Source organism: Sciurus carolinensis, chromosome 8 (genome assembly GCF_902686445.1).
Source record: "Sciurus carolinensis chromosome 8, mSciCar1.2, whole genome shotgun sequence".
Lineage (NCBI taxonomy): Eukaryota > Metazoa > Chordata > Mammalia > Rodentia > Sciuridae > Sciurus > Sciurus carolinensis.
Window position 1 is genome coordinate 7,236,677 of NC_062220.1, and position 15,359 is coordinate 7,252,035.

Consider the following 15,359-nt stretch of genomic DNA (forward strand, 5'->3'; position numbering starts at 1 on the left):
CTGACAGTTGGCATTTGTAGCAACAACACTGCAGAATCCCCCTCTTCCCTGTTAGAGCACCATCATGGTTTGGATATGAAATGTCCCCTGAAAATTTCAAGCAGTAATGCAGGAATGTTCAGAGGTGAAATTATTAGATTAGAGCTGTACCTCACCAGTGGATTAATCCATATGATGGATTAACAATTTGGGTTACTGGGTGGTGACTGTGGGCAGGTGAGGCCTGGCTAGAAGAAGTAGGTCACTGGGGGAGAGCCTTGGGAATCCTATGCTGTCCCTGGCTCCTCCTCCTTATGACTCCCCGTCTCCTTCCTGGCTGTCATAAGCTGAGCAGCTCTACCCTGCCTGCCCTTCCACCATGATGTTCTGCCTCACCTCAGGCCCAGAGCAATGGAGTTGTCGGACCATGGATTGAACCTTAGAAACCATGAACCAACACAAACTTTTCCTCCTCTAAGTTATTCTTCTCAGGACTTTTGGTCACAGCAATGAGAGGTGACTAACACAGCATCTAAGCCAGGCTTTTGGCCTTTGAGTTTCCAACAAGCCTATGGTAGACCCATGCAGAGGAGAAAGCAGTTTATCAAATGGAAATGTCTTCCCTACATAGAGAACCTGGATGCTGTGATTTGCCTCTCCAGGTCTGACCCCGAAGCTACTGCACCAAACTGCTAACGTGGGCAGGAGGATGAAGGAGACAGCTTGGGGTTACTCTCTGTCCCTAGAAGTCTGCCCTGGAGAAGCCCTGAAGAATTCTGCAGGACAGTCCCCGCCTTCTCTCTGAGGATCCAATAGGGTTGGAGGAATCAGGAAACGCAGGGAGGGAGCCAGATGTGTGGAACATGAGGGACACCAGAGTGCAGGGCGGGTCGAGAGACAGTGACCCATGCCCACTGCAGCTGGGCAGGGGCTGACCTGCCGCTTCCAGTCCTTGGAGGATCCCAGCTGGAATGAATGACAGGGAAGGAGGTGGGAGATGAGCAGTGGGTCCTGCGATTGGAGGAGCCCGCGGGGCCCTCCCACTTGAGCAGGCGCCCTCTGGCTCTGCTGTCGCAGCTCTGGCCTGAATCACACCCCTGCTGTCTCCAGGGTCCAGTCAGCACCCTCTCCCTTCTCTTCCCTCCCAGCTTTCCGACATCGTGTGGGAAGTTCCTACTTATCTCTAGAGCTGGAGAGACCATCAACAGCTCCTGCACAGCCCCACCTCAGGAAGGTCCTCTCCAGTCCCAGGGTCCTGCACCCATCGCTGCTCCCACGTCTGCAAGCACACGCGCACACGCAGCTGCTCCTCAGTCTGTGGGGACAGCAGCAGCCGGGAGAAGCAGCGACAGAGCTTTAGGATGGACACATCTGAGTTCCTCACCTTACACATGACAAAACCTCAACTCGAAGGGATCCTGACTAACCGCTTCTGAGACACTCGCAGTACCTGCATCTGGAGACGTTTCTCCAGCCTGTGGATCTATGCATCCAACCCTAAGCATGGCAGTCGTTGACCGTCCCAGTCTGACTTGGACCATGGAGAAGTTCCAAGAAGCATCATAGAGACAACACAGTGGAGGACAAACAGGGCCTCTGTAACTGGCCAGGGAACTCTGGAAACCTAGAAGAAGGTTCTACTCCGATCTTCACCTTTATACCCCTAGCAATGTCACATATTTTTTTTCTTTCAAAGTATGGTGTACAATTATTTTAAGTCAAATGTTGTTTGTAAAAAACCCTCAAATCTTCATATTTTTCTCCTGCCACCCAGAAATAGTCACTCCCAAGCTTTAGGCTATTTCTTCTAATGTGTTCCCTGTGAGTATCAATAAAATAAACTTAATACACTATGTCTAATTTCCTCAGGTTTAGATATCATTAACTGACTCAGGCAGATGAGTATACAACTCGCCTTCTTCCATTCTCACTTTCCAATGTATTTGTATCTCGACTCTTGTTTAATTATCTCACATGTTGTTTTATGATGATTATTAATAGTGTTCATGTAGTGCTTAGCAGAACTAAGAATTGAGGTAGATCTTTTTATTTATTCTGAGGTTAGTGATAGCCTTATGTTTTCAATTCCTTAGCCATCTTTTAACATTTAAGTTTTCCCACAACCTCTAATTTCCCTATAAACACCCTTCAAAACAACATTCCACACTGTGAAAGTGTCAGATCATTCACATTTCCACTTCCTGTTTGATAGTAGCCATCCAGCTTTGCCTGGTTGCTCTGTAGAGTCTCATCAAGGCCCTTGGGGCTTCCTTCACCCTTACCAGGACTTTCTTCCTTTCCGTTTCTCTCCTGTGCAGGACTCCCTCTTTCCAGGACTTAAGTCTCAAATGCCTCTTAATTTACTTCCTTCTTTTGGCCAATGATATCTTACAATTTCTTTCTGTAACAAGTAGAAACAAATTTTTTAAGACCATGTGTAATATCTTGATGATCAATTGTGTAAGTCTGGATGGGCTTAGATCTCTAGTTACAAATCAGAGAACTTGGTACTGTGAGAGGTTTTTCATCTTCTCTAGGATCTAGTGTTGCTGTTGAAAGTCAAGTGCCCTCGTGATTCCCTGTCCTTGGTATGTCACCAGTTTTTTTCCTCCTCAAGTTTTTTAGATCTTCCTTCTAGTCCTGGGCTTCTGTAAGTACTCTGTGATGTACTTGGGTGGGTCACTTTTTATTCTTTGTGCTGAGTACTCAGAGATCTTTTCTCATGGGAACCCACATCCTTTCATTTTGGGTAATTTTCTTGAATAATGTCCACCCATCTTTTTCTCTTTCAGTGACTCTCAGTAGTTGGTTTCTGGTTTGTCTGTTTATTTGTTTTCCATCAGGAATGGCACCCAGGAGCACTTTATCACTGAGCCAATCCCCAACTCCTTTGATTTTTATTTTTATTTTGAGACAGGGTCTCACCGAGTTGCTGAGGCTGGCCTTGAACTTGTTATCCTCCTGCCTCAGCCTCTGCAGTTGCTGGGATTACAGGCATGTGCCACCACACCCAGCTCGTTAGTTGGTTTTTACACAAACTGGTTTCAATTTCTAGTTTCATTATTTTTATCTCTTTTATTACACTTTCCTTTTCTTTTCATTTCATTTTGCTTCAACTTTATCTTCCAAAGTTTCTATTTCATTTTAGGCCATTGATCAGGAGGGGTTTCAATGAGCTCTTGCTGGAAAGGTGGGGACCTTGGGCCTGAATCCTAAGCTGCGTGAGTGACGTCCAGAACCTCAGCCCAGCTACACAGAGGTCCTCGTTCTCTGATCATTTCTAGATCCCAAGGAAAGTCTGCTTCCCTGTCTTCCCCACACCTTCCCCCCTGTGATGGAGCCTGAGACACTAGCTCCTGGAGACCCAGCAGGGGTGCCCTTGGGAAGAGGGGCTGGCTGGTGGGGGAGGGAAGGGGCCTCCGTGCAGAGTCTCAGCAAGGTCGCCAGGCCTAGGCCTCACCTATCTGCAGGGTCTGAATTTTCTCTCCAAAGCCCCGGCTTCAAGAAATGATAACCATTTCCCAAATCTGGATCTTTCCAATTACAGTACTACTCCCATTCTCAAATCAGGTTCCCACCTCCCACCCCAGGGCGGAAGGGAGAGTCTGTGGAGAGGCTAATTAGGAAGGAGGAGGCTGGACAACTTCTAGAGCTTTCACCTGCGCTGTCCTGGCCTCTGCCTGACCCCAGCAGAGGGGGCCTTCTGGTCCCGCTGGGATGGGGAGAAACATGAAGAGTCAAGACACATCTACTTTGTGTGGATTTCTAGCCAACCACAGATTTCCACATCCAGCACCTTGGTATGTCACAGTTGGTGACCACTGGTCACACCTAGTCCTGAGGACTCCTCCATCATCTTGCCTCGGTCCCCTGCAGCAACACACCCACACCATCTCTTGCAGTGAGCACCCTCTGCAGAGGGACACGCCCACCAAGTTCTCAGACAGCTTATTTCCAAGTTGCAGTGGCTCTCAAGGAATCAGAGCCAACAAAAAATCAAAGGAAGGTGCTAACTCCTCCATCCACCCTCCCTCCAGGTGCCTGAGGAATAAGAAGACCTGCTAAAATGGCCCAAAGAGGGGACAGGAATGGAGCTTGACCTGCTAGGAGGCTAGAAGCCAGTCTAACTGTGAAGAAAGAGGAACAGGCATCAAGACCCTGTGGCTCAGCCTCCAGGGAGAGCTGCTGTTTGACCAGACCATGAGGGAAAGGCGTGGTCCCCTCCCTGTGGACTGTTGGGAGGTGGTGGCATCTTTAAGACCTGGAAGGTGTTGGGACCCCAGCCCTTTCTCTTGGTGTCTTGCTTCCCAGCCGCCCAGAGGGGAACAGTTTCCTCTGCCTCTTAGTCTTAGTCCATAGAAGGCTGGCTCCATTCCTTGGGGCCTGCAGTGAGGCTGAACATCATGACCCGAGAGAGTGGCAGAGGGAAGCAGCTCACATCAGGGTGATCAGGAGGCAGAGAGAGACTCCACTCTCCAGATACAAAATACATACCCAAAGCCACACACCAGTTCCAGTCTCCTCCAGCCACACCCTACCACTCAGTTACCACTCAGTTCATCCCTTTCAGGGGATTAAATCACTGAGTGGCTTAAGACTCACAACCCAATCACTTCTCCTCTGAACCTTCTTGCACTGTCTCACAGGTGAGCTTATGGGGACACCTCATATCCAACCATAACAGAAGCATCTTCCTGAAAAGTCTTTGCTAAGAGCTGCCCTCCTGCCTCCCTCCTTCCTTCCTCCCCTCAGTAAGCCCACAGACCCTGAACCTTCTCCAGCATCCATCTCACCTCTTAGTCCTACTCCACTGGATGGACAGGGGGACTTTGTTCCCCGACTCCTCCCTCTGTTCCTTTTCCTCACCTCAGTTGCTTCTTGGTTTCTGGCAGGATCTTAATTCAATGGAGGGAAGACAAAATAAAATAGTTCAAGTTCTTGGCCCTGCTGGAACCCATGAAGCCACCCCAGTTGATCCGAAGGGCCTCAGACCACAAGGTCAGCACAGGATGAACCAGAGATTCTTCTCTGTGGTCAAACCCCTGTCCAGAGGCTCAGCCCTACAGGCCCTAGGAAGTAAATTTTGCCTTTGGCCAAACACCCAACGCTGAGGCCACACTGAGATCAAAAGGCCACATATAACTCAAAAATGTGTCCCACGGGTTCACATGAGGTGGTGGCAATACCGTGATAACTCTAACTCTGCAAAGGAGACCAAGACTCAGACACACAGAGACTTGTAATGGCAGTCAGAGCATGGCCACTTCTCCCTGTCATCAAGCTGCTTCATTTAATAACGTTATCACAATACAAAATAGTGCGCTTAATTTCCAGAATATATAAAGAACTCAAAAAACTCTACACCAAGAATACAAATAACCCAATCGACAAATGGGCTAAGGATATGAACAGATGCTTAACAGAAGAAGATGTACAAGCTATCAACAGACATATGAAAAAGTGTTCACCATCTTTAGTAATAAGAGAAATGCAAATCAAAACTACCCTAAGATTCCATCTCACCCCAATTAGAATGGCGATTATCAAGAATACAAGCAACAACAGGTGTTGGAGAGGATGTGGGGAAAAAGGTACACTCATACATTGCTGGTGGGGCTGCAAATTAGTGCAGCCACTCTGGAAAGCAGTGTGGAGATTCCTTAGAAAACTTGGAATGGACCCACCATTTGACCCAGCTATCCCACTCCTTGGTTTATACCCAAAGGACTTCAAATCAGCATACTACAGAGATACAGCCACATCAATGTTCATAGCTGCTCAATTCACAATAGCCAGACTGTGGAACCAACCTAGATGTCCTTCAGTTGATGAATGGATAAAGAAACTGTGTTATATATATACAATGAAATATTACTCAGCTATAAAGAATAATAAAATTATGGCATTTGCAGACAAATGGATGAAATTGGAGAATATCATGCTAAGTGAGATAAGCCAATCTCAAAAAAACCTAAGGATGAATGATCTCGCTGATAAGCGGATGACGACATATAATGGGGGGGTGGGAGGGGGGCAAGAATGGAGGAAGGAGGGACTGTATAGAGGGAAACGAGTGGTGGAGGGGTGGGGGGGAAGGGAAAAGTAACAGAATGAATCAAACATCATTACCCCATGTAAATGTATGATTCCACAAATGATATGCTGTTACTCCATGTACAAACAGAAACATGTATCCCATTTGTTTACAATAAAAACAAATTAAAATAAAGAAAAGAAAATAGTGCTCTTCTGTTATTTTTTTTGCCCCCCAACCCCTCTCACCCCTCTTACATGAATTTTAAAAAAAAGTGCTCAGTCAGTGCAGCAGCACATACCTGTAATCCCAGAGACTTGGGAGGCTGAGGAAGGAGGATTTCAAGTTCAAAGCCAGTCTCAGCAATTTAGTAAGGTCATAACCAACCTAGGGAGACCCCGACTCTAAATATAAAATCAAAAAGGACTGAGGATGTGGCTCTGCAGTTAAGCACTCTTGGTTTCAATCCCTAGTACAAAAAAAAAAAAGTTGCTCCAGGTGGAAAAGGTAGAAATGCATTCCCTTTGCATCTTTCTACAATGCTGAACACAACACTCAGCAGGAACGTTGGTATGCAATGAATATTTGTTTGATAGAAGTCAAAGGAGCAAAATTAGCAAAGACACCTAAGTATAGAATAAATGTCAGTGAACTAAGGAGGCACCAGACAGACGAGCTCTCTTCCTGCTTTGGGGTCTGGTTCTCCAAACTCAGGCATGCACGCTCCCCAGAGCTCTGGCACAATCCTCCTTGCTGGCGGAGAGGACCAGGCCACGGCCATGTGACGCTCTCCAGGCACTCTGCCCTGCTGGTCTCCGGAGCACTAGTATCCTCTTTTATTGAAAAGGGAAGGAGCAAGGAGGGAAATAAAGAAACCCACTTATTAAGAATCCTCTTCTTAAAACAAAAGAAATGCTCTCTTTAAGTCCATCCATCTGCAAGAAAACTCCAGCAACTCTCATAATTAGTGATACACATCCCTCACACACTGGAAGCATCCTCTTGAAAACTGGAAACAAGACAAGGATGCCTGGTAGTATTGTTTCAATGTATCACTGTATAGAAAGCCAGAACTCGTGAATTAGGCAAAAAACATAAATAAATAAGGACTTGAAAATGGAGTAGAAGGGTCTGGGGTTGTGGCTCAGTGGTAGAGCACTTAACTGGTACATGTGAGGCACTGGGTTCAATCCTCAGCACCACATAAAAATAAATAAATGAAATAAATGTTCTGTGTCCATCTACAACTAAAAATACTTTTTTAAATTGAAGTAACAAAGTGCCAAATATTCAGAGATACTATGATGATCTACACAGAAAACACAAATTAACCAAAAGTTATTTGACTTATTAAGTTCAATAAATTGTAAGATATAAAATAAAATATATTTCTACACATGAATTAAAAAAGTAAATGAGCTATTTGAGAAGATATCATGTAAGATCATATAAAAAGTATAGGATCTTATAACCTGCTTCTTTACTGAATTCACTTACGAGTTCTAAAATCTTTCTGGTGGAATTTCCTGGTTCCTCTAAGTGTATAATCGTGTTATCAGAAAATAGGGATAATCTTGAGTTCTTCTTTTTCTGTTCGTATCCCTTTAATTTCTTTGGTCTGTCTAATTGCTCTGGCTACAGTTTCAAGGACAATGTTGAATAGAAGTGGTGAATGAGGGCATCCCTGCCTTGTTCCCCAGTTTTTAGGGGGAATGCTTTCAGTTTTTCACCATTTAGAATGATATTGGCCATGGGCTTAGCGTAGATGGCCTTTACAATGTTAAGGAATGTTCCCACTATCCCTATTTATATTTATTCTAGTGTTTTGAGCATGAAGGGATGCTGTATTTTATCAAATGCTTTTTTGCATCTATTCAAATAATCATGTGATTCTTGACTTTAAATCTGCAGGTTATAAGATCAATGCTCATAAATTCAATGCATTTTTATACATAAGTGATGAATCTTCAAAAAGAGAAGTTAGGAAAACTACCCCAATCATAATAGCCTCAAAAAAAATACAATACTTGGGAATCAATCTAACAAAAGAGGTGAAAGACCTCTATAATGAGAACTACAAAACAATAAAGAAATAAATTAAAGAAAACCTTAGAAGATGGAAAGATCTCCCATGTTCTTGGATAGGCAGAATTAATATTGTCAAAATGGCCTTACTACCAAAAGTGCTATACAGATTCAATGCAATTCCAATTAAAATCCCAGTGACGTACCTTACAGAAATAGAGCAAGCAATCATGAAATTCATCTGGAAGAATAAGAAACTTAGAATAGCTAAAGCAATCCTTAGCAGGAAGAGAGAAGCAGAGGGTATCGCAAGACCAGAACTTCAACTATACTACAAAGCAATAGTAACAAAACGGTATGGTATTGGCACCAAAATAGACAGGTAGATCAATGGTACAGAATAGAGGACATGGACGCAAACCCAAATAAATACAATTTTCTCATACTAGACAAAGGGGCCAAAAATATGCAATGGAGAAAAAATAGCCTCTTCAACAAATGGTGCTGGGAAAACTGGAAATCTATATGCAACAGAATGAAACTAAACCCCTATCTCTCATCCAGCACAAAAATCAACTCAAAATGGATCAAGGACCTTGGAATCAGACCAGAGACCCTGCATAGTATAGAAGAAAAAGTAGGTCCAAATCTTCAACATGTTGGCTTAGGATCAAACTTCCTGAACAGGACTCCCATAGCACAAGAAATAAAAGCAAGAACCAATAACTGGGATAGATTCAAACTAAAAAGATTTCTCTAAGCAAAGGAAACTATCAGCAATGCAATGAGGGAGCCTACAGAGTGGGAGAAAATCTTCGCCACTCATACTTCAGATAGAGCACTAATTTCCAGAATATATAAAGAACTCAAAAAGCTCTACACCAAGAATACAACTAAGCCAATCAACAAATGGGCTAAGGAAATGAACAGACACCTCACAGAAGTAGATCTACAAATAATCAACAGATATATGAAAAAATGTTCACCATCTCTAGTAATAAGAGAAATGTAAATCAAAACTACCCTAAGATTCCATCTCACCCCAATTCGAAAGGCAATTATCAAGAATACAAACAACAAAAGGTGTTGTCGTGGATGTGGGGAAAAAGGTACACTCAAACATTGCTGGTGGGGCTGCAAATTAGTGCAGCCACTCTGGAAAGCAGTATGGAGATTCCGCAGAAAGCTTGGAATGGAACCGCCATTTGACCCAGCTATCCCACTCCTTGGTTTATACCCAAAGGATTTAAAATGAGCATACTACAGAGATGCAGTCACATCAATGTTCATAGCTGCTCAATTCACAATAGCCAGATTGTGGAACCAACCTAGATGTCCTTCAATTGTTGAATGGATAAAGAAACTGTGATATATATATATATATACACACACACACACACATACATACACACACAATGGAATATTACTCAGCCATAAAGAATAATAAAATTATGGCATTTGCAGGCAAATGGATAAAATTGGAGAATATCATGCTAACTGAGATAAGCCAATCTCAGAAGAACCAAAGCATGAATGATCTCGCTGATAAGCAGATGATGACACATAATGGGGGTGGTAGGGGGGCAAGAAGGGAGGAAGGAGGGACTGTATAGAGGGAAAAGAGGGGTGGAAGGGGTGGGGGGAGGAAAAAATAACAGAATGAGTCAAATACCATTACCCTACATAAATGTATGATTACACAAATGGTATGCCTTTACTTCATGTACAAACAGAGAAACAACACGTATCACTTTTGTTTACAATAAAAATAAATTTTTTTAAAAAAGTATAGGATCCCTAGGAATAAATGTATATATATATATATATATATATATATATATATATTAGTGTGTGTGTGTGTTTACAATATTTTAAAGCTTCACCAAAAGACATTAATGGTATGTGAATAGATAGAGAAGTATGCTTATGCTTTAACTTCACAATTCCATCTCTCGAAATCTTTCCAAAGAACACAATCACGTAACTGGTCAATAATTTCTATTCGAATGCTCCCTGCAGAATTACTTGTAATAATGAAGAAGCAGGAACTGTATAAATACCAACAGCAGATAAAGAGGCATATACTGCCCCAAGTTCTCCAGTGCACAGATGGAATCCAAGCCTTTGTGCCCTCTCCCAGCTTGGCACACATGGACCTCTTGATCTGCAGTCAAATGCTCTACCCCTCAGCTCTCTCCCCTCCTCTGTCTATGAGGCTTAATTAATATCTTCCATTCCAACAGCCACACTCAGACTACCTGTGATCTACGAGTTCTTCAAGATGGGAGCTCTAGGCAACTCCATGTTTTAATTGTGAGTTGAAACCATATACGTTCAATGTTATTATAGAGAGATGTTTATTAACTCATGCCAGTTTTATTTATTTCTAATATTTAATTTGTTCTTGTTATCATTTTAAACAAGTTTCTAATGAGATTTTTTCATTTCTTAGCTCTGAAATGTCTTTTTTAATGTCTTCTTTAATGTTTTTAAAGTCTTCTATGTGGAGTATTTTCTTAAAATTTATCTGTAGTGTTGGCTTACAATTCTTTTAGTTTCTGCCTATCTTGAATGGTTTTTATTTTGACTTTAATTCTGAAGGATAGTGATCATGGTTCACTGTTATTTGGTTGACACCTATTTTCTCGTAGGGTTTGAAATACGTTGTTCTAAGTCTTCCTGATGTTACAGTTTGTACTGAGAAAACAGAAGTAATTCTGGTGGGTGGATCCCAAATATGACCTGACATTTTTCTCTTGAGGCCTTTAGAATTCTATTCTCCTTCTCTTAGTTACTCATTTTCACTACAACACGTCATGGAGAAGATCTTTTTTGATCTTATCTATATGGGATTCTGAATGCCCCCTGTATCTGGATGTCCATCTCATTCTTAAGTTTTAGAAATTTTCTATTATTTCCCTAAAGAAATACTATCTATAACATTAGCCTGCATCTCACAATACTCTTCAATTCCAATGCTTCTTAATTTTGAAATTTTAATGTTGCCCAGGGTGCTTGAATATTACCGTCCAGCTTATTTCACTTTTTTTCTTTAATATGATTTGAATGTTCAAGGCTGACCATTTTGTTTTCCAGCTCTCAGACTCTGTCCTCAGCATGGTCTACTTTATTAGACTTCCTACTGGCCTTTCGTTTAATCATTTCTCATTGTCAAGATTTCTGTTAGAATCTTTTTCATATCTCTGTCTCCTTATTGAATTTCTCATTTATGTCCTATATTGACTTCCTTAATTCATTCAGTAGTTTTTCTCTATTCTCTTGGAATTCATTGATCATCTATATAAACATTCTTTTGAATTCTTTACCTGGTATTTCATCCACTTCGGCATTTTTGCTGGTAAATGGTGAATTTTAGGAAGCTACATCTTAGCTTCTTTTTTCATATTTGTTGTACTCCTCTATAGGGTTTCATGAATCTATAGGGATGAATTTTTCTTACACTCTTATTCGTTAACCCTTTTAGGGACCCATCCTCTCTTGCCAAAATGTTCTGGAATATAATGTTGATGTGAATTTTTTCATTACCAAATGGGTTTTGTAGTACACTTCCCCTGCAAGTTCTTTGGTGATGATTAGTGTATTTTGATACAGTGTATGTTGTGTCAGAGTTTGAGGATTCCATTTTCCTCATAGGTCTGAAAAGAGTGGGGTTCTTCTTCTGGATTTTTGAGTTGTGTTGCATATAGCAGGGTATGTTAGGTACACCTTCTATGATTGATCTTCTTCCTTTAACACCTTTATATACTAAAGGGCAATGGAAGTTATCTAAATTGAAATCCCTGCTAGGTGGAGTTTCCAGTCTTAGTGTTCATTCTCTATTTTTGTTAGAAGAATGGATGGCTATGAGTGGGACCTGTGGGTCCCCCACAGTCATCTCCACTCGATGTCTAGTCATTAGTCTGAAATTTTTGTCTCTTTTATTTTTATTTTAAAGTATCACTGAAGTTTGACCATGGTTAGTTTATTTGGGAAACAAGGATTGTTGCCTCCTGGCTGTGTGTAGCTCAGCAGGAGAACCTCTACTCTGTGAATTTGTAGTGTGCCAGTAGAATCCCTGGACCTCACAGAAAAGGGGAAAAACAAACACTATCAACAGAAGCAAACAATATACAGCATTAAAATACGTGCCCAGTGCCTATGGAATCTACAACACCAACAATTACAAAACAATACTGGTGGTGACAGCAATTGCCAAAAGCAAAAATAATAAATACCCTTGAACTAGATTTGGCACTAAAGCAAACAGCAATTGTCCCTACACCGTCCATAGTACTAACAATTGCAGCAGCATCAATGGTGTTTTGTCCCTACACCGTCCATAGTACTAACAATTGCAGCAGCATCAATGGTGTTGGCAAAAGTTACATAAACTAAGAGTTCTGAAAGGTGGTAAAACTACAGAACCTGCCAGCTTTCTCCACTGAAATGTGACTTCACGTATTTCATCTCCAACTTTAATGAGTCCCCCTCAACCTCCTCTCTCAGAGTGTGCTGGAGGCAACACATGTGCATCTCGAGAGCACACCTGGCTCCAGTGTTTCCTGCAAGTGTACAAGTGGCGATCAGACTTTGATACTGATCTTCAGTGGACCTTGTACCAAGCCCAGGGAGAGCCTCCTCCATATTCTCCATATTGAGAGCCTCAAGAGGGGGCCCATTATTTCACTGCATTGCTCCTTCCCTCAGCAAATGATCATGGAGCCTCTTAGGTGCTGGACCCTCTTGAAGTCACAGAGAAAAAAAAGGCATTGTCCTTGATCTTCATGACAATATTATATTATATCCATAATATTTCCACAGAAGCAACAGGAGACTAAGCAGAGTCCTGAGAGAGTAGGGAGTAAGGAGCCCATGCAGAGGGATTGGAGAAGCTACTTACATTTATCACAATAGAAAAAAAGTGCTCAGTCAGTGCGGCGACATGCCTGTAAACCCAGAGACTTGGGAGGCTGAGGCAGGAGGTTTTCAAGTTCAAAGCCAGCCTCAGCAACTTAGTGAGGTCAAAAGCAACCTAGGAGGACCCCATCTCTAAATATAAAATTAAAAATTCTGAGGATGTGGTTCTGCAGTTAAGCACTCTTGGTTTCAATCCCTACTACCACAAAAAAAAAAAAAAAAACTGCTCAAGCTGGAAAAGGTAGAAGTGCATTCCCTTTGCATCTTTCTACAATGCTGAACACAACACGGAACAGGAACGTTGGTATGCAATGAGTATTTGTTGGATAGAAGACAAAGGAGCAAATTTAGCAAAGATACCAAATAGGAGACTAAGCAGAGTCCTGAGAGAGTAGGGTTAAGGAGCCCGTGCCCAGGGGTTAGGAGAAGCTTCCTACAGAACCTACACAGAGGACTTTGACTATGTAGGAAGCTGTGCTGCTCATCCCCACAGATCTCTTAGAAGGCTGGACATTCACGCAGTGAGGGAGTGGCATTGTCATCGCCTTATAGCACAGCCTGTGCCAGAACATGACCTCATGTGACCTGGAGGAGCCGCACATCCAGCCCTTTGCTGTCTCCTTCTACAGAGGACAACAGAGGTGTCACCTGAGCAGAATCCAGAGTACAAATGAGCACACTGCACTTCCTGCCTAGGACATGGCTACGGGATTAGGGTCAATATGGATGACATGGTCCATGTCGACTCCTTATTATTTGCTACTCAGAAACTTTCCTCTTTGGCATGGAAAAGAGACTCTAGCAAGGGGGCACCTGGATTTGAACCAGGGACCTCATGATCTGCAGTCAAATGCTCTACCCCTGAGCTATACCCCCTGCTGCTTAGGAGTGTGTAATCAGCACCTTAAACCTGGATGGTCACACCCTGGATTTCTCCACCTTCAGATGTGCACTGACCAGCACTCTGCCATCAGGTACATCCTTCCTACGAGGCCACACACCATCTTCTGGTTCTTCTACCTGCATGACTTTCATACCAAGACCCCACAATCCATGATCCAAAATGTCGTCCCCACCTTAGAATCATGTCTTCCTTCCATGTGTAGAAAAGAGGAAGAGAAGAGACAAGCCTCTCCCTGTAAGATGTTCTGATTTAATTGGTCTGGAATGGGGCCTGGGAAATGGCACTTTTATAGACACTTCAAGTGATTCTAATTCATATTTGGGGTTTAGAACAACCCATAGTAAAGCCTCAACATTTGCTGGTTGTGGTAAAAATGTTTATCCTGTGGATACTAAAGAGGAAGTTGAAATTATGAGGGTCTTTTTAGAATAAGTCTGACACAGGAGTAAGTAGGGGGAACCTGGGTTTGAACCAGGGACCACCTGATCTGCAGTCAGATACTATAACCCCAAACTATACTCCCTCCTATCCTGGTGAGGCTTCATTATTGCTTTCACTCCTACACCCAGCCCACCTGTGATCCATGTGCTTGGACTTCAGGACAGGTGCTCTGGGCAAATGCCAGGCCTGGGTCACAGGAAACTCATTACCCTGCTGCCTAACCACACACAGGCTCCCTCGTCAAATGCCCTCAGCCTGTGTCCTCCCAGCCTCAGGGCCAGGTGCAGGCTGCAGCCTGAGAGGTACTGGATGCTAGAAGGGGCCTCATGGCTAAATACTGGGCCCTCTTTGAGGTCCCCACAAACACAAACTCCAGTGACTGAGTGTCCCCCTCACACACTCAGGGCCCTCCCAGTCCGGCCTAACCCTCCTGGCCCCATACTCAGTTCAGAGCCCTTTCCACAAAACCACAACCTAGGAAAAGGTTCAGGTGGCACAGATGGAGAATGATGCAGAATGAGCCCATCCAGAATTAATCAGAGTAGAGTCAGGAATCCTGGCACATCAAAGAACCGACACCAGGACAGCTCAAGTCCAGGACATGCTCCCAGCAGCTGGCAGTAGCAGAGTGACAGCGACTCTGAGGCCAGACAGCTGGGTTCAAGTCCCAGGGGCAGGTCAGTCCCCCTCCTGTGCCTCCACTGCAAACCTGTAAAATGGAGATAGTAGGAGTCCACCCCTGAGGGGCTGTTGTGCAGGATAGATGACTTAATCCTCGTGCAGCACTCCAAACAGCACTGGCACGAACTCAGTTCTACACACTGTCTGCAGAACAAACAGACTCACCAGGAATCAGCACCATTCACTGAGTCGAGAGAGAATAACACTGGAGCTCAACCTGCAAAGACCCCACATAGGAAACTACTAGATAAGTCAGAGTATTTTACATGAGAGTGAACTACAATCACGTGTATGAAGTACAGTCAAGTGTGTAAGTCTTTATGTACAATTTGATGGATTTTTACATATACACACATGTGACCACCTGAATCAAGACAC

The 15,359-nt window shown here is 43.2% G+C and overlaps 1 non-coding gene across 1 annotated transcript; it reads right to left on the bottom strand.

Annotated features, from left to right (window-relative positions):
- Nucleotides 1-13,759: 13,759 nt before the first annotated feature.
- Trnac-gca (transfer RNA cysteine (anticodon GCA)) lies at nt 13,760-13,831 on the bottom strand. The gene has a single exon. It is a non-coding gene; the product is annotated as a tRNA-Cys (tRNA).
- Nucleotides 13,832-15,359: the final 1,528 nt, after the last annotated feature.